This window comes from Mauremys mutica, chromosome 8, assembly GCF_020497125.1.
Source record: "Mauremys mutica isolate MM-2020 ecotype Southern chromosome 8, ASM2049712v1, whole genome shotgun sequence".
NCBI lineage: Eukaryota > Metazoa > Chordata > Testudines > Geoemydidae > Mauremys > Mauremys mutica.
The window spans coordinates 60,421,739-60,443,624 of NC_059079.1; the positions used below are offsets into that span (position 1 = coordinate 60,421,739).

Here is a 21,886-nt window from a genome sequence, read left to right on the forward strand (position 1 = left end):
CGAAACACACCGACATGGGCACCTCGGTGCCTATAGCCTGACAGGGGTCGGCTATCCCCGGGCTACAGTCCATTTCCCCCTCTATGGGTACCTGCTCCTCGGTCGCCGGGAGTTCGGACCAGTCCATCGGCATGGGGTCCGCAGGACCAGGGCTTGGGGGCAGGTCCGGCAACTCCTGCGGGAAGTCCGGCCCGGCTGCCTCCGATGGCTCCTCCAGGTAACAGCAGGGCGGAAGCGGCGGCGGCGGCTCCTCCTCGTACCGGGCGCGGGGAAGTCCTAGCGGCGCCTCCGGGTTCCGATCCCGGGGAAGTTCCGCGGGTTCCTCATCGTACCGGGCGCGGAGCAGTGGGGGCCAGTCCGGATCGCCGCCTCGGGTCCTGGAGGGTTCCCAGTCTGGAACTCCCGCCGGCACGTCTGCTCGCGGCGGTGGCTGGCTCCTGACTGAGCTCTGGCGTCCTCCTTTTCTACTTCCTGTCCCGCCCCTTGACTTCCGGGGGGCGGGGACAGGAAGTGGTGGCTCAGCCCAGCTGGGCTTCTGGGAGGGAGCGCCCTCTGCTGGGCAGGAGGGGAGCCACACCGACTCGCTACACACACCCCCCCTTAAGTCTGGCGCCCGGCGGTCGGGGCCAGGCTCTTCCATTCCCCCAATACGGGACATGAAGTCCGCGTTAGTATGGTCCTTGCCAGCTCGATGCAAGATAGTAAAAGCATACGGCTGCAGGGCCAAGTACCACCGCATGATGCGGGCATTCTTGTCCTTCATCCGCGTCAGCCAAGTGAGGGGGGCATGGTCCGTGACCAGGATGAAGGGCGCCCCCAAAAGGTAGAACCGGAGGGCTTCGCAGGCCCATTTTATGGCCAGCGCCTCCTTCTCTACCACCGCATAGTTCCTCTCACGGGGGAACAGCTTGCGGCTCAGGTACAGTACGGGGTGGTCCTGCCCATCTATTTCCTGGGACAGGACGGCCCCCAGACCTACCTCGGAGGCGTCGGTCTGCAGGACGAATCCTTTGTGGAAGTCCGGGCTGTACAGGACTGGTTCTCGGCAGAGGCATCCCTGGAGGCGCCGGAAAGCTGTCTCGCACTCCTGGGTCCATCTTAGCTGCCGGGGGCTGTCCTTCGTGAGCAGGCCGGTGAGGGGTGCCGCTATGGAGGCAAACTGTGGGATAAACCTTCTGTAATACCCGACCAGGCCTAAGAACTGACGGACATGTCGTTTGGTGGTTGGGGTTGGGCAGTCCATTAGGGCTTGGACTTTTCCCACCAGGGGTTTTACTTGCCCCCTGCCAACGGTGTAACCTAGGTAGGTAGTCTCTTGCCATGCGATTCGGCACTTCTTGGGGTTAGCCGTCAACCCTGCCTGCCTTAGGGACCTCAGGACGGCCGCGACCCGGGGCAGATGGTCTTCCCACCGACGACTATAGATGACTACGTCATCCAGGTACGTGGCAGCATAGGCGTGATGGGTTTGGAGTAGGCGGTCCATCAGCCTCTGGAAGGTCGCGGGGGCCCCATGAAGACCGAAGGGCATCCTGGTAAACTGATACAGCCCCGTCGGGGTGGCAAAAGCGGTCTTCTCCTTCGAGGTCTCTTCCAGGGGGATCTGCCAGTACCCCTTGCTGAGGTCCAAGGTGGTGATAAACCGGGCCTCTCCCAACCGGTCCAACAGCTCGTCCACTCGGGGCATCGGGTATGCGTCAAAGCGCGAGACAGCGTTTACCCGCCGGAAATCGATGCAGAACCGACGGGTGCCATCAGGCTTGGGCACCAGGACCACGGGGCTACGCCATTCACTTCGGGAGGGCTCGATCACGCCTAGGGCCAGCATCGCTTGTACCTCTTCTTCAAAGGCCTCCCGCATTCTGTAGGGCAGTGGCCGAGTTGTTTCCCGGATCACCCTTCCGGGCTCCGTTTGAATGGAGTGGCAGACCAGTGAGGTGTACCCCGGGACGGCGGTGAAAGTCTTCCGGAAGGCCCTCAGGAGACAATTCGCTTGCTTGCGCTGGTCTTCGGAGAGCGACTCCCCAAGCATGGGGGTCGGGGGGTCCTCTGCCTGGGGTACTTGGGGACCCAGTTCCGGCTCGGGCGGGTATGGGTTGATCAGGAGGCCCTCTCGGTCCCGCCAGGGTTTTAACAGATTTATGTGGTAACGCTGCGTTTCTTTACGTCTACCAGGTTGGCGCACCTCATAGTTAACCGCTCCCACCTTTCGGACGACCTCATACGGTCCCTGCCAGCGAGCCAACAATTTGGACTCGCTGGAGGGTAAGAGGAGTAGGACTTGGTCCCCTGGCTTAAACTCCCGAACCTGGGCCCCTCGGTTATAGGTCTGTTCCTGTCGCTCCTGGGCCTTCTTCAAATTTTCCCGTGCTAGGGTCCCCGCTTGAGATAGGTACCCCTGCAGCTGTAGGACATACTCCAGGAGGCCCTGGGCTGGGGAGGCCACCTGTTCCCAGGTCTCCCGCACGAGGTCGAGGAGCCCACGCGGCCGGCGTCCGTATAGCAGCTCGAAGGGGGAGAACCTTGTCGAGGACTGAGGGACTTCCCGGACCGCCAGCAGCAAGGCAGGTAGAAATTGGTCCCAGCGGCGGAGCTCCCCTGGTGGGAACTTCCGCATCATCCCCTTGAGGGTTCGATTAAAACGCTCCACCAGCCCGTCAGTCTGGGGATGGTACACGGAGGTGCGGAGTTGTTTTATCCCCAGGAGAGTACATACTTGTTTCAATAGCCGGGACGTAAAATTGGTTCCCTGGTCCATTAAAATCTCCCGCGGGAGTCCGACTCTTGCGAAGATTTTTACAAGTTCTCCAGCAATCGTCCGGGCGGTCGTGCTACGTAGCGGGACGGCCTCCGGAAACCGGGTGGCATAGTCGACGAGGACCAGAACATACTGGAATCCCGTTGTGCTCTTCGGGAGGGGCCCCACCAGGTCCAGGGCAACCCTCTCGAAGGGTATCTCCATTAATGGCATAGGGATCAGTGGTGCTCGAGGGACCCCCGGGGGTGCAGCGAGTTGGCACGCCGGGCACGAGGCACAATACTTCTGGACGTCCTGGTGGATCCCTGGCCAGAAGAATCGTCCCAGGATCCGGGCCAGTGTCTTTTCCTGCCCCAGATGCCCGGCGGCCGGTACATCATGTGCCAACTTTAGGACGGCCCGCCTATGACACTGCGGAACTACCAGCTGGGTTTGCGGCTCGCGGGTGCGGGGATCCCGGTCGATCCGATACAGACGGTCCTGCCGTAGCTCGAAGTGCGGCCATCGGGCGGCTTGTTGGGGGTCCTGGACTACCCCATCCACCGCCGCGAGCTGCTCATAATAGCGGCCGAGCGTGGGGTCCGCTCGTTGGTCCCTGCAGAAATCGGTGTAGAGGCGGGGGTCCCGGGGTAGTTCCGTGGGCTTTTCTGCGTCGGTTGTGACTTCGGGTTCCGGCTCAGTGGCGTCCCCAGTGGGCTCGGGTAGGGGCTCCCGGGGTTCCGCTTCGAGGGTCGGCGTAGCGCGTAGCACCTCTTCGAAGGCAGGCCAGTCCCGCCCCAAGACAACGGGATATGCTAAATGAGGAGCTAGGCCGACGACCAAACGCCGGGTGACCCCTGCGACCGTCAGGGAGACGCGAGCACTGGGATAAGGCCGGATATCCCCATGAATACATTGCAGGCGTATTGGCCGCAACCCGGGGTCCGGCGAGGGTCCCAAACTCTGGCGGATTAGTGTCTGGCCACAGCCGGAGTCGATCAGGGCCTCGACATCCTGGCCCCCGACGACGGCAGCGACGGTGAGTTTGGGACTCAGGGCGGGCCGAGCTCGGTTGTGTCCTGCCCAGACCTGCCCATAACTGCAGTCCATATCTGGACAGTCCCTCTGGAGGTGTCCTAGCTTCCCGCAACCAAAGCAGGGACCGAGCTCCGGCCGTTTACTTCGGGTGGCCCCTCGGGTTGGACTTCGGGGTGGACTCCGTCGGACCCCCGGGGTTACGGGACCGGGGCCGGCAGGTCCGGTTCGGGTGGCGGCGTCCCGCCAACGGGCTTGAGGTTCCGGCTGCGAAATAAGTCCGCGGCCGGGATTTCGCACCGCCTTCGCGGGGCTCCCCTTTTTCTCCAGGCGAGCAGTCTCAGGCCTGGGGCTGGGTCGCGGGAGCGTCGGCCCCATCGCCGTCTCGGCGGCGAGGAAATCCTCCATAAGTGTCACTGCTGCTGCGAGCGTCACCGGTCGATGGCGGAGCACCCAAGCTCGTCCGCGTGAGGGCAGGATGCTAATAAACTGCTCTAAGACGACCTGCTCTGTCACCTGCTCTGCAGTCCGGAGATCGGGGAGGAGCCAGCATCGGCCGGCCTCCTTTAGCATCTGGGCCACCGCCCGCGGCCGGGCGCCCTGCGGATACGTCTGGCTCCGAAATCTCTGCCTGAACGTCTCAGGGCTGACGTCCAGCGCGTCTAGTATAGCGGCTTTGACCCGGTCATAATCGCGTGCGTCCTCAGTCGCGAGGTCTCGATAAGCCGTCTGGGCCGCCCCGGTCAAGTACGGGGCTAACAGCGTAGCCCAATGTTCTCGTGCCCATCCAGCGACTAGGGCTACGCGCTCGAAAGTAACCAGGAAAGCTTCAGGGTCATCATTCGGGCCCATCTTGGTCAGGCGGAGGGGAGCCGCCATCCGGGGGGCTCCGGCCCCCTCACCCCCCGGTCCTTCTGCGGGGCGAGGGCGGGTAACCAGGAGCTGCTGAAGCTGGGTCCCCAGCTGCTGTAACAGTTGCTGCTGCTGCTCCAGCTGGGCCGCGTGTAGCTCCTGGGTGAGCCGGAGGTGGGTGGCATCCCGTTGCTGCTGCTGCTCGTGCTGAACAGCCTGCTGCTGTTGTTGCTGTTGCATTTGAGCAGCCTGCTGCCGCTCTTGGCTCTCCACGAGGCGTTGGATTAAGCGCTCCATATCCATGGTGGTCCGGGGAGGGGTAGATAAACCCCGCCCCTCTCGTTACCCTTTCTCACAGGGTAAGGGTTCGGCAGGGCCTCAGAGAAGGCACCAGTGTAGGCTGGTGGTCGGGGCTCAACTCTCTGGCTGGCGGGAGGGGAGCCACACCGACTCGCTCCTTGTCCCCTCTCACTGGTGGGACGGCAAGAAATCAGGGTTAGTACTGTCTCCCGTTCAGGCCCTCTGGATCAGGGGGGCTGGATGACAGCAATTAGTCTCAATAAGCCCCAGGCCCTCTGGAGCAGGGGCTGGGGTAACAGCAATTAGTCTCAATAAGCCCAGGCCCTCTGGAGCAGGGGCTGGGGTAACAGCAATCAGTCTCAATAGGCCCAGGCCCTTTGGAGCAGGGGCTGGGGTAACAGCAATTAGTCTCAATAAGGCCAGGCCCTCTGGAGCAGGGGCTTGGGTAACAGCAATCAGTCTCAATAGGCCCAGGCCCTCTGGAGCAGGGGCTTGGGTAACAGCAATCAGTCTCAATAGGCCCAGGCCCTCTGGAGCAGGGGGCTGGGCAACAGCGATCAGTCTCAATAGGCCCAGGCCCTCTGGAGCAGGGGGCTGGGCAACAGCGATCAGTCTCAATTAGAAGGCTCACAGGTTCAGACCCTCAGGCAGGGGCTGAACACAAGGCACCCAGTCAATTAGTGGAAGCCCAGGCCCTCAGTCAGGGCAGGGCAACAGCAGTTCAATAGAAGCCCAGGCCCTCTGGAGCAGGGGCTGGGCAAACAACAGTACAAAGAGGCCCAGGCCCTCTGGAGCAGGGGCTGGGCAGGCAGCAGTACAAACAGGCCCAGGCCCTCTGGAGCAGGGGCTGGGCAAACAGCAGTGTACAGGGCTCCGGTCCTGGTGGCAGGAGCTGAGCAATAACAATCGCTCCAATTAGTGCAGGCGACTCTGTCTGCGCTGGGGTGAGGGGGAAGACTGCCACCTGTGAGTGGGGTGGCAGGGGGGACACAGGCCCACCCACTCCACTGTGTCCCAGCCCGGGGCCCTATTAGCGGCTAGCACGGCCGCTGGTCAGTGGGGTCCTGACCGAAACACACCGACATGGGCACCTCGGTGCCTATAGCCTGACAGGGGTCGGCTATCCTCGGGCTACAGTCCATTTCCCCCTCTATGGGTACCTGCTCCTCGGTCGCCGGGAGTTCGGACCAGTCCATCGGCATGGGGTCCGCAGGATCAGGGCTTGGGGGCAGGTCCGGCAACTCCTGCGGGAAGTCCGGCCCGGCTGCCTCCGATGGCTCCTCCGGGTAACAGCAGGGCGGAAGCGGCGGCGGCGGCTCCTCCTCGTACCGGGCGTGGGGAAGTCCTAGCGGCGCCTCCGGGTTCCGATCCCGGGGAAGTTCCGCGGGTTCCTCATCGTACCGGGTGCGGGGCAGTGGGGGCCAGTCCGGATCGCCGCCTCGGGTCCTGGAGGGTTCCCAGTCTGGAACTCCCGCCGGCACGTCTGCTCGCGGCGGTGGCTGGCTCCTGACTGAGCTCTGGCGTCCTCCTTTTCTACTTCCTGTCCCGCCCCTTGACTTCCGGGGGGCGGGGACAGGAAGTGGTGGCTCAGCCCAGCTGGGCTTCTGGGAGGGAGCGCCCTCTGCTGGGCAGGAGGGGAGCCACACCGACTCGCTACAGGATCCCACAACCTGCCTTGGAAGCCAAATCAGAGTTAACTATATTCAGAGTTAAATCTTTTTCTAACGTCTAACCTACATCTCCCTTGCTGCAGATTAAGCCCGTTGCTTCTTGTCCTACCTTCAGTTGGTCAGTCAATTTAATCAGTCCTTTTTATAACAACCTGTAACATATCTGAAGACTTTCCAGGTCCCACCTCAGTTGTCTTTTCTCAAGACTAAATATGCCCAATTTTTATAACATTTCCTCACAGGTTGGGTTTTCTAAACCTCTTATCATTTTTTTGATCTCCCCTGGACTCTCTCCAATTTGTCCACATCTTTCCTAAACTGTGGCACCTAGAACTGGGCACAGTACTCCAGCTGAGGCCTTACCAGTGCCAAGTAGACAGGACAATTATCTCCATGTGACACTCCTGTTATACACCCTGGAATTATAATTATATTTATATTTATATTTTTTGCAGTTGTATCATAGGTCATTGAATCAGCCTCTAGAAGAATGGGCTTTGAGTATCCACCTACCTGCTTCTCCATGCCATAGGTCCATGTTTGATGAGGGCTCAGCAGCATAGGTGGTGTGGAGCCAAACTCTGCATTTACCAAGAGATGCAGGTACCCATCCAGAGATACCTCATAATAATAATAATACTTAGAATGACACAGACATTAACTAATTATTCTCCTCATGAAGTACTAGCCCCCATATTGTGATGGTAAAACTGAGGCACTGAAAGGCCCAAGGACTATGATCAACAGTGATTCACTGTTAGGGTTGGGATTGGTACTTGGAATATGATTCCTAGCACTGTATTTAATCCCCCAAACCACACAGCTTCTCTAGTAACACATGCTTCAAAGATAGAAAAGGCAATTTCCTGTGTACTTTTCAGTATAAGTCTAGGTGTGTGAACTCTTCATGCCAGCAGGGGGAGCTGTTGTTGCTGTGTATACATAAAGTGTAATAGATCGCTGGGGTAGAGAGCATGTAACTCACATTGGTGATGCCAGTGTGGTGGTCGGGGCTAAGGTTACGTTTAGCTGAGAGCCATTAAAAGTTGCTTTGACAGGCAGACCATCTTCCTAATCCTAGTCTATCTGAGGCAGGCATAGCTGTCCAGTCCAGGAAACACATGGAGCTAAAGGCGGTCTGGATTTCTACAGTAATACAAGCATCTCTGGGACCAGCCTGCCAGGACATGGGAGAGGCAGAGCTGTGAGTTTTGTGTTCCTCCAGCCCCACTGTCAGCTGTGGGGAGCAGACTGAGCTTCAGGCTAATAGCACAGGGCAAGGCAGAGCCTCAAAGTGCAGGGTCCCGCAAGTCCTTGTTCCACAACTAGCCCAGTGTGGAAGCCAGGTGACGAGCCAAATCTGACCTGGTTTTCTGTGCACCTGCGGGATAGACTCAGTATGTCCTTGACAGTAATTGAAATAGATGGAATCAGAATGGATCCACATATCATTCTGTACCTTGGTGAATGGAGACATATGTTTAATTTTCTGCTAATTCAGTCTGGGAGCTCTGGCTCATTCTCTAGTGCACAAATAATGATCACCCCTGGCAAGGGGCCTCCCTGCTTGATATGCGCTGGTTTGTACAGTAGCTTTCTGCTGGAGCTTCCATCTGTGACATTTGAATGGAAAAACACTAGAGCCTGGGTTAGAATCCTCCATGGACATGGGTCCGTGACTAACTGGTTTTTGTGTGTGCCCTGCGTGCTGCATTGCTTACTCCCAAAATAAGGCTGTTCTGCTCGAAAAGTCCTCTGTACCAGCTGAATACAGGGATCTGTTCCTTTAATTCACCAGATGGGAGCCTGTGTGTGAGGGACAAGAGGTGCCAAGTCTGACTGTATGTGTTTGGCTGCTGACCACAGTGCATGTATTTATGCAGCCACTACTGTCTACAGAATGGCACCCATCCATTGGATTGAACACTCGTGACCCTCAGCTGTTTGGCTGGGAGCTTCAGGGCTGGCTGTGTGTCTGTCTGTCTGTGGGGGAAAGCGTGTGCTAAGCTGGCTTTATGTACCGTGCCTCGTACCAAGGCCCTCCATGCTGGAACATGGCTGAGTGAGCTCATGTGAGAACATCCCTCTTCTCAGCTAGGGGAGCTGCTCATTTCACTGGCTCCTGTTTAACCCCTTATTGTCTAATCTGGGGCTGGAGGAACATGGTGTCCAGATCCCCATCTTCACAGATCTCTAGAAGGGGCAGCAGAGGCCTCACCTCCCTGCTTTGCGCAGCTGGCAGTATTTCAGGATGCCACTTGGACACACAGTTGTGACTAGGCAGCTGCCAACCAAGTGACTTCTCTGAGTAAGGAAGTGCTTGCCAAAGCACTGACAGTCAAGTCACAGGTGACTGGGAGCTTGTAATTAGTACTCTAAGCCTCATGGTTGAGCTAAAAGAATTAGCAGCTTTGTTCAATACACTCAGGTCTGCTGGTAGTCTGTGGGAAGTGACTAAGGGTACATCTACACAGCAGCTGCAAGGGCACTTCCTGGCATGAGTAGACATTGTGCCAGCCCTGCTCAAGCTAGTGTATTAAAAGTAGCAGTGTGGCCCTGGGTAGCTAGCCCATGCTTGCCCAGTACAAGCCCAACTGACCCTCCTGGGGATGTATATAGGAGGGCTAGCCTGAGCCTCTACTGCTGTCTGTGGCCACACTGCTATCTTGAACAGAGCTTGTATGTGTCTATCAAGCTGTGCTGGGAATTGCCCTCCCAGCTGCCTACCCTAAGGCTTTCCTGCCCCAGTATGCACTCCACCTCTGGTAAAGCATAGGGTGTGTTATACAGGAGTTGTCTGTGTTGGACACTGCAAAGTCCTCGTTAGGAACACAGAGTATTTTCCAGGCCATTAAAACCTAACCAAGCTCTTTTTAAAATGGCATTGTCAGTACTATTCTAGTAGCACCTACCTTGTGCCTAGCACTGCTAGGACCTTAAGACTGTCTCTTCCCCAAAGATCTTGCACTGTAAATGTGTGAGGGAGGAAAATCTCTAATCCCCATCTTTCAGGTGAGGAACCACAACAGTTACTCAAGTCACTAGAATGCTGATCTGTGGAGGCCCAAGGTCAATGCTTTAACCACAAGACCACTTCCTCTCTGTAACAACTCTAGTCTGGTGAGTGCAGCATGATTAACCCCATTTTGCAGATCAGTTCACTGAGACTAAGGGCCTTATTCAAGACCTTGGACACTGGAAGAGCTGGCAATAGAACCCAGGTGTCCTGAGGCCCAGTCCCTGCTCTAACTGCCAGACAGCACTCTCTCCAGGGGAATCAAAAGTTGGTGTTTTCTGGGGTTAGGGGTGGAAACTGGTTTCCACTGATTCTTTTCCCCAGCTGGACAGATGTGGCAGCAGCTGGCTGCTGTGACTGGAAACCTCCCAAGCAAACTGAATGAAAAGGTGTGATCACAGAGACTCTTGTGTCCTGCTTGTTTTGTGCTAGTGAAGAAATGACTTGCTTCTTAACTCACTTGCTGAAGTGTTTGCCTAGCGAGACCTGAACTACCTCATTCAGCTGATTGATTCTGCCTTCAACATGATTTTCCTAATTGCCACAGCCACTAGCTGCTGTTCTGTTGCTGTTTGTTTACAGGGCCGCATGCATAAAATCCTCAGGGTCATGTACATGGGGAGCGTTGCAGGGAATTTTCTGTTGCAATGAGGTGTGAAGATGCACAGCAGGCAGCTCGCAGCTGGGCATTGCTGCCAACTGGCCTGTAGTAAAAGCCTCTTTTTCCGACCAATTGAGATGCTTCACCTTGCTATTGGGCAGCCTTGCCTTTCCTCTGGCATACCAGGCCGTATTGGTTACAGTACTGCTAAGGGCCTCATCTGAGATCCAGGTCCCATTGGGCTGGGTGTTGTGCATATGCATAGTCTCTCCCTGAAGAACTTAGACTCACAAAACAAAGGGTGGGAGAGGAAAGAAAGGTCAGGTGTCCTGCCCCCACAACCTGGTCATAGTGTGGGGGAGGGCGGGGGGGGGAAACAGTTTTCTGATCCTGGGAATTTTTGAGACTTCAAAACTTTTCCCCACTGGGCTGAAACCAAGACATTCTAGAGCTTTTCAAGAAACTGCTGACTCCATGGTGGTGGGTAGAGCCCTTGCCTGGGACAGGGGAGACTCACAGTACATCTATGCTGCATATGAAAACCCGCAGGGGCAAGTCTTCAAACCCAACTCTACAGACTCTGGCTCATGATGCAGAGCTAAAAACAGCAATGAAGATGTTGCAGCTCTGCCTCTGGTGACCCTCTTCTCTCCCCCCCCCCCCCGGGGCTTTCAGAACCTCTGCTCTGAATCGGGCAGACTTGAACCCATGTTTCTATATCCCAGGTGAGGTGATCTGATCTGAATTTCCATCCTGCATGTCAAAACTAGCCCTTTCCCACTGAAAGCTCTGGATTAGACAAAGGGAAATTTTCCAACAGTCTTGCCAAAAAAAATCCTAACTAGCTCTCCTACTGGAGGTCAGTGATAGAGCCTGGGTCTCAGTCTAATGCTGTATCTGTCTCCAAACTTCCCTGTCAGGACACTCCCACTGAAACCATTAAACAAAAACCTTCCTCAGCTCAGACTTCCTCACTGAGGTTCCTGGACAGGCCAGATCCAAAGCCCACTCAAGTCAATAGAAACTCTACTTTCAATTGGCTTTGGATCAGGCCCCAAGCAACTCTGGAGATCTCCTTCCTAATGTCAAGGCGCTGTTAGGAAGTGGCCACTCAATGGCTGCACTCTGTTGTAGGATCCCTGAATGACCTCTGGGTGCAGACCATCAGGTTTTTCTTCTCTGGAATCAGTTTCCCTTTTAAAATACTTTCCCATTGTAGAGCATGAAAATTACCATGGTCAGGCTGAAACAGCCAAAAGCCTCTCCTTGATCAGTACCAAAAATGAACTGCTAGACTGACAGATCAATGAGGGTTTAAAGTCCAAATTATCATGTCCATTGGGACAAGATGTGCTTTATCCTGCTGAGAATTTCAGTTTTCCTGTACTGCAAGATATTGGTTCTGCAGCTTATTATTAGTGTGTGTGTGTGAGGGGAGATGGAAATCAGAATAATTTTAGGGCCTGATCCATTGAAATCAAATTGACTCCAGTGGGCTTTGAATTAGGCCCCCAGTGAGCAATATCTTGGGGATATTTAAAGCTAATCATTTATATTACCTGCAGCCATGGAGTCTCCCAGCTTTTCAATGGCACAAGTTGTGATCCAGCACCCATCAATGTTAATGGTGTTTTCCTTGGCTTCAGTGGGTGCTATTGCAGGACCTGGTAGAACAGCTGGGTGAATACTGAATTATTTGGGTCACTGGCAATTCTGAAAATCATATATAATTTGACCCAAAACATTTTTTTTTAAGATTTTGAGCATTGTTTAACTTCAGCATTTTGAACAATAAAATGGAAGGAAACGTCAAACTGAAAAGTCATTTTTGAATGAAAAAATCAAAACACTTAATTTTGAAAATGTCAGTGAAACATTTTGACTCCTTGTCTTGGTTTAAAACTCTCCCCCCCCCCCAATCGGCACAAATTCACAATGATGGTTGCTGAAGGGGGCGGGGGAGATTTCTTGTTAAAAGCGTTAACTTCACCTAGCTCTACTCCATAGTAGGCGATAAGAACAGTCGCTAAATAGAATTTGAAATGGGGGATGGGAAGGAAAATGTGAATTTTGGCCCAGGTCACATGGCAGATGTGTGTTGGGGGTTTCACTTGTTCTCATGTTGCCTTCAGGTACCTTGGGTTCTTAGTCGCCTATTAGCTTTGTGCATTGGTGGGGCTCTACTGGCTAGCCCAGACAGAGGGGAAGGAACCTACCTGTATCCCGCTCGCCCTCCTGGGCAGCGTCTGAGCAGCTCACGATAATGTATTCTAGCCTCTCAACACCCTTGGGCCGTAGGAGGCGGTATCCCCATTTTACAGATGGGGACCCGCGAGGCAGCTTAAGCAGTTTACCCCAACGTCTCACAGGAAACGTGTGGCAGAGCCAGGTCTCTAAGTCCCAGGCTAATGACTTAGCGGGAGCTACGTTAATTGTAGCTACGAGACGGATCTTGTTCGGCTCACTCAGGAGCGGGCGTTTGGCGGCTGGGCTGAGGGGCCGGGGGCTGGTCCCGGCTGCCAGGGGCGAGTGCCCGCTGCCCTGTGTAGCGCTGGTGGCTGTTCCCAGCGGCGCTCGAGACCCATCACACGGCTGCAGGGAGACCTGAGCGGGCTCTGCCCGAGTCCCCCTGGCTCGCCGGGGATTTAACCCCCCACCCCTTCTGGGAGTGCCCGCGGAGCTGCCCCCCACTGCTCCCCGGCCCTTGTCTAAACCCAGGCGCTGCCTGTCCCCTCCCCGCGCCGGGGGGACCCACTGGCGCCCAAACCGGAGCACCCCGCGGCGCCAGGAGTAGCGGCCGCTGCCCCAGGCTCCCCTCCTGGCGCCGGCTCGGCCGTGGCCGGTGCAGGCTCCCCCCGTGCCCGCTAGGGGGCTGCGTGCGGGGCCAGGCCGGGAGAGGCGGCGGGGAGTGGGCGGGGGGGGACCATGCTGCTGAAATTTAAGCCAGAGCCAGCCACAGCCGAGCCATCGCGGGCGCCCTCCGCCGCAGCCTGCGCCGGGGCTCTGCGCTGCGCGCCGGCAGGCTGAGCAGGGGCGGCCGGCTGGAGCTGGAGCTGGGAGCCGCCGATTCCCCAGAGCACCTGCCGCCGCCGGGGCGCGCCGCCCGCCTTGCTGTCCCCGCTCGCCCCCCGGGAGGAGAGGGGCGCGGGAGAGCCGGGACCGCGGAGCGCCGGAGCTTGGCTGCAGCTGCTGCCGGTAAGTCCCGCCAGCTGCTCCGAGGCGGCCCCCGCTGGCTTTCAGCACCGCGGAGAGCGCTGCAGGGAGCCTGCCTGGCTGCGAGCCCCGTGCACCGGGCACAGCCCCGCCCAAGGGTGAGCCGGGGAGCTGCCTCACAGCTTATGGGGCTGGGGGGGGGGAGGGGAGGAGAGCCCCGGGCTACCCCCTGGCGGACCAGCCACGCAGCCTGGCCGAAAGGGGATGCCACAAGTGGAGTGTCCGTGCCCGGCGCGGCGCAGGGCGGAGGCTGCTGGGGGTGCTCGCTGAGGATCGGGCCCTCGGTGGCTCGGTGATGGCTAGCGAGGGGCCGCTTTGGCAAGTGGAAGGGCCTGAGGCGGGAGTTGCAAGGCTGGGTGCGCTTCTCTGCAAGGAGCCTCTGCCGCGCCCGCCCTGGGGAAATGTTCCCTCCTGCATGCCAAGGTGGCCGGCCAGGCCTTCTTTGGACACCGTCTGGGACAAGCCCGGTTCCTCTGTGGCAAGCTCCTACCTGACCCCCTTCCTTCCTCCGCCACCTGCTTTCCGCCGCCTTCCAACCTCCAGAGCCCCGCCTGGGAAGGGCCAGCGGGAGGTGGGGGTGCGGGGCTGGATAGGTGGCGTGCTCCCCTCCGAGTCTGAGGAAACCCCCCCCACACACACACACGGTGTGAGGCACTGGGCTCAGGGAAGTGCCACGTGGAGGTCCCCAGAGCTTGGGGTCATGGAACATCCCACGGTGCTTCTGGGAACCCCGACATTACAACTTGGAGAGCTAAAGTTTGTTTCCTTAAATTCCCCTGCATTTCCCCCTAGATATGGTGCTTTTTGCCCTAACTGTAGGGTGATATTCCTTACACAGCTGCCACCTTCCACCCCAGAACTGGCTGCATATAGGGGTAGGCAAAGGGATTTTTTTGGCATGTTGTTTGGTGTAAATCAGCAGCTTTCCAGTAAAGTCAGTGGAGCTAAATTGATTCACATCAGCTGAGGATTTGGCCTGATATTTTGTAAAGCACTCGGGGATCATATAAAACCTCACTGATTTTAGAGGGGAAGCCAGAACCCCGGTACAGAAAGTAGAATGAAGGATGGGGTGGATGGGACCCAAGGAGGAAAGACATGGATGCAACTGACAAACCTGGACAAGAAGCACGGAGTGAGCCCTTTGGTAAATTTGTGACTTTTTTGTTTCTTCCCGTCTGAACTCTGGCCATTCCAGGGGATGCCTGTGGCTTGACCACCCCTAGAGCTGTCCCTGGAAGTGAGTCTGAAGTGCCTGAAATTTCCATTCAGGAAGTTTAGCTGATTTGGTTTCCCTTGCTGTGTAACACAGCTCTCATTTTGCAGGCTTCCTGTAGGTTCCCTGTGGAGGGGGGATGGGGAGGGTTGGGTGAAGCAGAGACTTGGGCATTTCCAAGGCACAAATTAATTAAATGTGCTCCATTCACAGATACCTGTTACAGCTTCTAACGGAGAGGAATGGGGCCCAATGTAAGATGCTTACTGGAGGATCGGAGAGCTTGATCCCAGGTGCTGGGTATTGCAGAGGGCAGGGTTTCAGTCTGGTTTTCTTTTTCTGTTCTCCCCTATGAAAATTACATCCCTGCTTAAAGATCTCATGCAAACAGCCTGCAGTAGGGCTGGGGAAAATCAGGCCCAGTACGGTAGAGGACTAGGAAGGTGTATTTCTTCCCCTCTGGTGGCTGCACCTTCTTGCACCGCTTTAGACAGAGCTCTCCTGTATGTTTAACAGCTGTCTCTCACCCCTATTCAGGGACCATGCGCTGCGGGGGGATAACTAAGGCCATTTATTTTCAGTTTTTACTGATTCTTTATTTTAACTGAAAAATCCCTGCGTTTTACAAAAGCTATTGTTTGGTTTTGACTCTTTTTCTGTCCCAAATTTGGACCCCCTCAAGTATAAGAATATATTGATTATTAAGAAAATCCAGTACATTACCGTAGGTCGATCTGTTCTATTAAGCATCTGTAAATACGATGCTTTTAAACTAAGGCAATGCAGTATGTGTGTGTATTTGTAAGTGTACATACTGCTAATATACAGCTCATTAAAGAAACCACAGCATTAAACTGCTTTTACTTTTCTCTAAATGCTGCTTTTTTTTGTCCTCCTGTCCCCCAGTATTAACCTAATAGTTACCCAGAAAACTGTAAAGTTGTGGGGTTTTGGTACCGATTTCCACTCCTTTTTTAACTTTAAATTGATAAATTTGTGGGAAATATAAAACAAAATTCCGAATGAAAGGAATAATGAACTCTGAAGCTTTTTCTGTTTGTGTGCCAGCTTTCAGAGCTCGACAGCGTCTTGCTCTCTGGGAACAAGGCAGTTCCCGGTCTGCATTTGCTGGCTAGCTTGCCAGGGTCTGTATTACTAAAGGAATGTCTGTTTTACCCTTGGATTTTTGGACCCCTTTCTGATTGCTTTGTCCCCATGGCTCTTCCAGCACTGGATGGGAACACGCGTGAGTTCTATTGCTGGGCAGGGAAGCAGCAGTTTAATGTATGCACGTAAAGGCTGGGCAAGGACAAACAGACAGGGAAATATAAACTCTGGCGATGGATAAACACTGCAGATAGCTCCGCAGCCTTGGCAGAATGTGGCCTCCAGCCTGTTCATTAGGATGTTGGGGATTAAACATACAGTTCTGTTGAACCTACATGCCAATTTGCCGCAAGAGATTTGGCGTTCCTGCTCCTAAACTTGCCCTACCTTTGGGCCTGGGACTCAGCACAGGACATAAGTTTCTGGAGCAGATGATCAGCAGAACTGGGAATTAAGTGGTGGACGTAGTGGCCTTCTGAGCTCCATTTGTGGGGTCAGCTTGTAAAGAGTTATTTAGGAAGATATCTTCTGTCTGAATTGCTTTAGGGCTGCTCTCCCTTCATGCTGGAGAGCAGCATTTCCCAGCAGCTTCTACTGTAGACATGGGCTGGGCAAGTGGGCCCAGGACTGTGGAGGCACTAGCCAAAGCTAATGCTGTGAAGGCTGATGTTGCCCTATCCAATCCTGCAGTGACCTCCTGGGCCAAGCCCGTTTACTTGGCCTTTGTGGTCTTGGTCCCCTGCATAATTGCTGGGAAATAAGAAAGACTTAATCAAAGAAACCGGAAACAAAATGTTGTGAAGAGCTTTTGGACCCCAGGTCCCCTGCTATAATCTGGTCAAAATCAGCAGCATATGACAGTTGCTTGGTGATCTGTGGGCAATGAGTTTGGGTGCCTTAGTGCCATTCCTAGTGGTTAGGTCTCCTTATTGCACAAACCACCCTTGCAGCTGGCACCCTACTTGGCAATCTCACCAGAGGTGCCAAAAGCTGAGGGTTGAGTGCCTAGAGGCAGTCCCTCCGGGGCAGAGGGGGAGAAGCTTGCCTGGTTGCTACCAGTTGTGTGCACAGGCAGCAGGCTCCAGCACTGCTTTCAGGGAGTTAGTTGCCTGTTCATCAGGGAAGAATTTGCTTTGAAAGAGGACAGCCTGCTACCTACCGGGCAGCACCCTGCATTGGCATGTGGGAAAATGGGTTCAATTGCTGGTCCTGTTTCATGCTCACAGTGCCTCAGTTTACCTTATGGGCAGCACCTCAGCTTCTGAGACAGGAAGGGTGCTTCCTGGTGCAGTGACCCCTCCAGATAATTAAAGGCCAAATTCTGCAGTGCTTCCTACTAAGCTCAGGAGGGCTGCTCTCATGAGTCGCATACTCAGGATTGCAGAGAGAGTAACTCATAGGGCCTATGATGGTGAAATGGGGGTCCCACCCGCTCTTCCTCTGTTTTGGCTATCTCAACAATGTAGTGAAGGGGTCTGGGCACAAGCCTGGAGGTGTAAGGGAGAAGACCTAGGTTAGAAAGGGGCTGGGAAGTGGAATACTCAAAGCTCTGAGATCCAGGGCAAAGAAGAAAACTCAGCCCTATCCTGACCCTGCTAGCTACGGATGCTGCTGGCTCTTTGGAGTGCAAAGGAGTATGGGCTAGTAGCTAAAGCACCGTAGTGGGAGGAAGGACTTTTGGGCTCTGTCTCTGACTTCCTGTGTGACTTTAGGCTAGGCCTTATAAAGGCCTGATTCCAAACTCTTTCACCACTTTCCGGTGCAGTCTAGAACCTCTGAGAATCAGGCCCTTAATGTCTCTCTGCCCCCAATCTCCCCCTCAATGTGTAGAAAGGGGGCAATGATACCAATCTACTTGCATCACAGGGGTGCTCATTAAGGCTTGTAGAGGGCTTGGTGACCCTTGGATGGAAGGTGCTGTAGAAGTGCAACCATACTATGCTGTGGTTCTTCAGCTAGCAGCACAATGCTGCCTTCCATGTGAGGGGAACTAGGCCAATCCAGACCCCTATGGAAAGGCTCTATGCTGAGTTTATACCCCAGGGCAGTATACTTACCACTAAAAATCACCCCCTAATCTATGTAGCTATGCCAGTTGAAGCCCTAGTCTAGGAGCCTATTCGCTAGTATAGTTTATTTTATTTGGGAACTGATATAAGCTACACTAGCACTAGAACTATTTTGCTGATATAAGCTGTGCCTCCTCTAGGAGGGTTTGCGGACATAAATATACCAGAAAACCCTGTCTAGTGTAGACAAGCCCTTGGATGTTTCAATGTACTGAAACCTGGACTGTGGTCTCCACCCCCAGATGCAACTCTAGCTTTTCCAGGAAACTTAAATTGCCCAATCCACTCTGTACCTGGAGTGACCCAAATAAAGTATTCTTGGGGGAGTGATGGTTTTAGATTTTGTTGTTGTTGTTTTTCACTGTAAAACCTGCGTGCTCTTTGAAGGCCAACCACTCCACCCTCAATCTGCAGCTGTGGCTAACCTCCTTGGGAAATCTCCCATTTGCTTGTTGTGGGTGCAACGTTTGGAGGGTGGTCACTCAGTTTAGTCCCAAAGTTCTACCCAAACCTGCTACTCCCTCATGCCTGTTCCTTAATCTTCTTCACATCAAAAATAACAGAGCAGGAAGGGGAGGCTGTGGAAAGAGCAGCTTACAAGGCAAGAAGAAAGCCCACAGCATTCTGTGTCCAGTAGGACTAATGGTTGTGTCCCCACATACTGGGTCCTCTATTTGGGCCCATTGTAGGGAGAGGGGGATGTTTATGGATTATTGTTCAAAGTGAATTCAGGGATGGTGAGAGGTACCACCATGAGCCCTGGAGAACAAAGTCCACCTGAGACCTTGCTCCACCAACAAGTTGTACCACAGTACTCCTATAGTGAAAGCAATGCAGCCTCCGTAGTGTGGATGCTGTTATCTGGGTCTAAATGTGCTTATACTGGTATAGCTGTTCCCGGATGGGAAAGGGACTAAGCTATACTGGTATAATGCACATTTATACTAGTGTAACGGTGTCTACCCTAGGGCTTATGCCAGTCTAACTAGATCAGTAAACTATCACACCCCTAAGCCGAATCATCATACCAGCACAAAATCTATGCATGGACCAGCCCTCACTTCGGTCCCCAGACCGTCTACAGGGCAGGCAAGGGGAGTGCAAGGGTTCCTTCTGCTAAAATGTCTCAATCCTCACTACCACAAAGGTCTTTCTCCCCAGGTCACTCAATCCTTGGCCTGTTGTCTGGGAATGGCTAACAAGGGTGTGAATTAGAACCAGCTGGCATGGAGGGCGCGAGCTCCTTGCACACAGGCCACTGTAGGGTAAGAACTTCACTCCCCGCTGCTCTGGGGCAGGTGACCTAGAAGTGAAGGGGCTCTGTGACTGATCACCAGTCCTCTTGCTGCATTTGTGTCTGAATCTTTCTTGACTATATAGCAAAATGCAATAAACACAGTGCGAGAGGGATCATTAGCAGTGTAACTGTGCAGGGTATAAAGCAGGGCTTGGAGCATATTATATAAGCAAACATAAAGTAATCATAAATTAGATGGGGGAAGAAGTCAATTAATTGATGAAACCGCCCAAGCAGAATAGAGAGAAACCCGGCACGCAGGAGCTGAGACACTGTGTGACGTGATACAGTCTTCGTTTGTAATCCTTTTTTTCTTTAATTGTGTCTGTAATGAGAAATTAAATGTCAACTTCATTGGATGCTGCTTCCCCAAAGAGAGGATACACATGCCTAGTCACAATGGGCTTGTGCCTACAGGTGTAGCTGCATTGGTAGAAACTCCTAGAGTGACACGATTTACAGTGGTGCAGTGTGGTTTAGCCTGCTTGGGGATTGAGCTACTATCGCTGTGGTAGTGGAAAGCCCCCAGTATGACATGCCATTTACTGGCACAGTGTGACTGGCATAGATGCCAATGACCTCAGGTGTGGCTTGCACTGCTGCAGCTATGCCCATGGCTAAAATCCCAGTGTAGATAAGGCTGGAATCAGGTGGGATCAGCATGACTCTCGCGCACCACTATCCCATATCCCAACACCTCCACAATGGCTTTAACTGGGCATGTGGGGCCTAACTCTGCTGTGGAGCTAGCTGGAAGTGATCACTAAGCTTGTTGGCTCTTACGAACTTGAAAGGTGAAGGGATGGTGATCAGCGCTCCCCCAAGGACAGTAGAGAATCCACTCACCTGATAATAGAATTGGAATCACATAATCTCCAAACTACACAGCGCTAGCAGCTATGCTGTCATATGTCAGGCAAAATGCACTAGAAGCTTGATGTATTTAAATAAGCCAAGGTGGTGGATCATTGTCTTTCCTCTAGTCCCCTATTGGAATGTACATGGAGAGAATAAAAGGACAAAGGGAGACACTTGTTTTCTCTGACACATGATCCATCCATGTCTGATAGATTCTAGCAGAGACAGAAGCAATTCAGTCTCTTACAGTAGCACGATTCCCTCACAATCTACCATTCTAGCTATACTTCATAACTTCCCCTTCTGTAATTATGTCCTCCTGCATAGTTGCCATTTGTACCTGTTGCTCTGTAATTGTTTTCTTCTGATAGTCTCTCACATGACTTCCCTTTTACATAGGAATGCCCTGACTTAAAGCAATCTGATGGTGTCCAGTACAATCTAATTTGACCTCTAGTTAAAGACTCTCTACACAGCCCCTAACTTCTGTTGGCCCCATGAGTGGTCGTTTCGATCAGCTTTCATTGTAATTTAAGAACCCTTTGACTATCCTGCTTGAGGGATGACCCTCTGTCTCATTTCAAGACAAACTAAGGAGTCCAGGCCATAGGGTTGTCCCTACAAAGGTGGGAGTGAGTCACATAGACCAGTGCAGACATAGCATTAAAACACATGCAAAAGTGGTCTGATATATAAGTAAAACTCTATGAAATAACTCACTACAGGCCACGATGCTTCCTGCTAAGTCTCTTCACTTGCAGTGTGGCTGTTCAGCATGTGGGAACCTGTGTGAGATTAGCTGGTCACCTCAAGGAGTGACTAAGCTGTACCAGGTTAGAGCTGTCTACTGTTGTACTGTCTTATCAGTCCATCACCATAGACCTGAGCAGCTGGTGGCCTGTGGGCCCTTCATTCAGTGGAAGGGCACTTGCAATACATGAGATACTAATCTGACTATGAGCAATTGCCCTGTTGGTGGGAATCCCATTACTGTCAGTATATATAAATAATTCATTAATAGTTCGGTTTCTGTGCATTAAGGTGCAACAGAAGTAGTGTTGCCCAGCAGCAAAGTGGTTGGCCTTTGCCACTGCCCAAAAGGTCTTGAGCTCCAGGACCTTACCCCTGGAACCTGGCTGACTGCAGAAGAGGAGTACTTGTCCAGAAAAAGTGTATCCTATTTGAGTTTATCCATGTAGCACTGGGAAAGAGAGAGGTCAGTTTATTCCCCATGAAGCCAGCTTTCTCCTGTCAGCTCCGGAGATATGCCTGAGTTTACCATGCATTGGCTTGAGCCCCAGTCAGAACTCAGACATGTTGAGACTCACCTTTCCCTACTTAGCTTGACATAACAAGGGGCAGTTTAAGGCAAGATATGCAGGATCTGGGTCCCATGATCAGAGGAGTCCTGGATGGAGTAGTGAGTCTGAGGCAAAGTAGTAGGTGGCACTGTAGGGCATAGCTGATCACGTCCAACTGTCTGATTGCGGGTGGGGGTGCTGCCTCTTGGGGGAGGAAGATGGGACCTCATCTGGTGGGCTGAGAGGAAGTCTCTCTAGTGAGAGTTGTGTAGCTGGAATTTGAGGCACAACATTGAGACCACATCCCTTTGTGAGCCCCAGGAGGAAGAGAGGCAATTTTCCATGGGCTCAAGGGCACCAAATTTCTAAATATGAAAAGTTTCATTAGAAGTTATGAGAAACCTTTGATCCCTGTCAATGCAGGAGACAGCAAACTTCGGGGCTAAGATGTTTCCAAACCTCAGCTGTATCTTCTCTTTGAAATACACAAGGCACATCCTACATCAGCGGTCTGAATCTGTGATGCTCCTTTCTGCTATCTATGGTATGTGGCCATGTTACCACAAAATGCAACAGATAACTGAGCAAAATGCCAACTTGTAACAGCATTTAAC

At 53.6% G+C, this 21,886-nt stretch overlaps 1 protein-coding gene across 2 annotated transcripts in view; it reads left to right on the forward strand.

Annotated features, from left to right (window-relative positions):
• Positions 1–21,886, forward strand: part of TNR (tenascin R) — a 355,079-nt gene that overhangs the window by 43,518 nt on the left and 289,675 nt on the right. The window contains exon 1 of one of the 2 annotated variants that reach the window (XM_045027167.1): positions 13,289–13,406. The exons of the other annotated variant lie outside the window; for it this stretch is intronic. The gene's annotated coding sequence lies outside the window, so the exon portion shown is untranslated. Of the gene's footprint in view, positions 1–13,288; positions 13,407–21,886 lie in introns of those variants that run through there. 2 annotated transcript variants of the gene reach the window in all.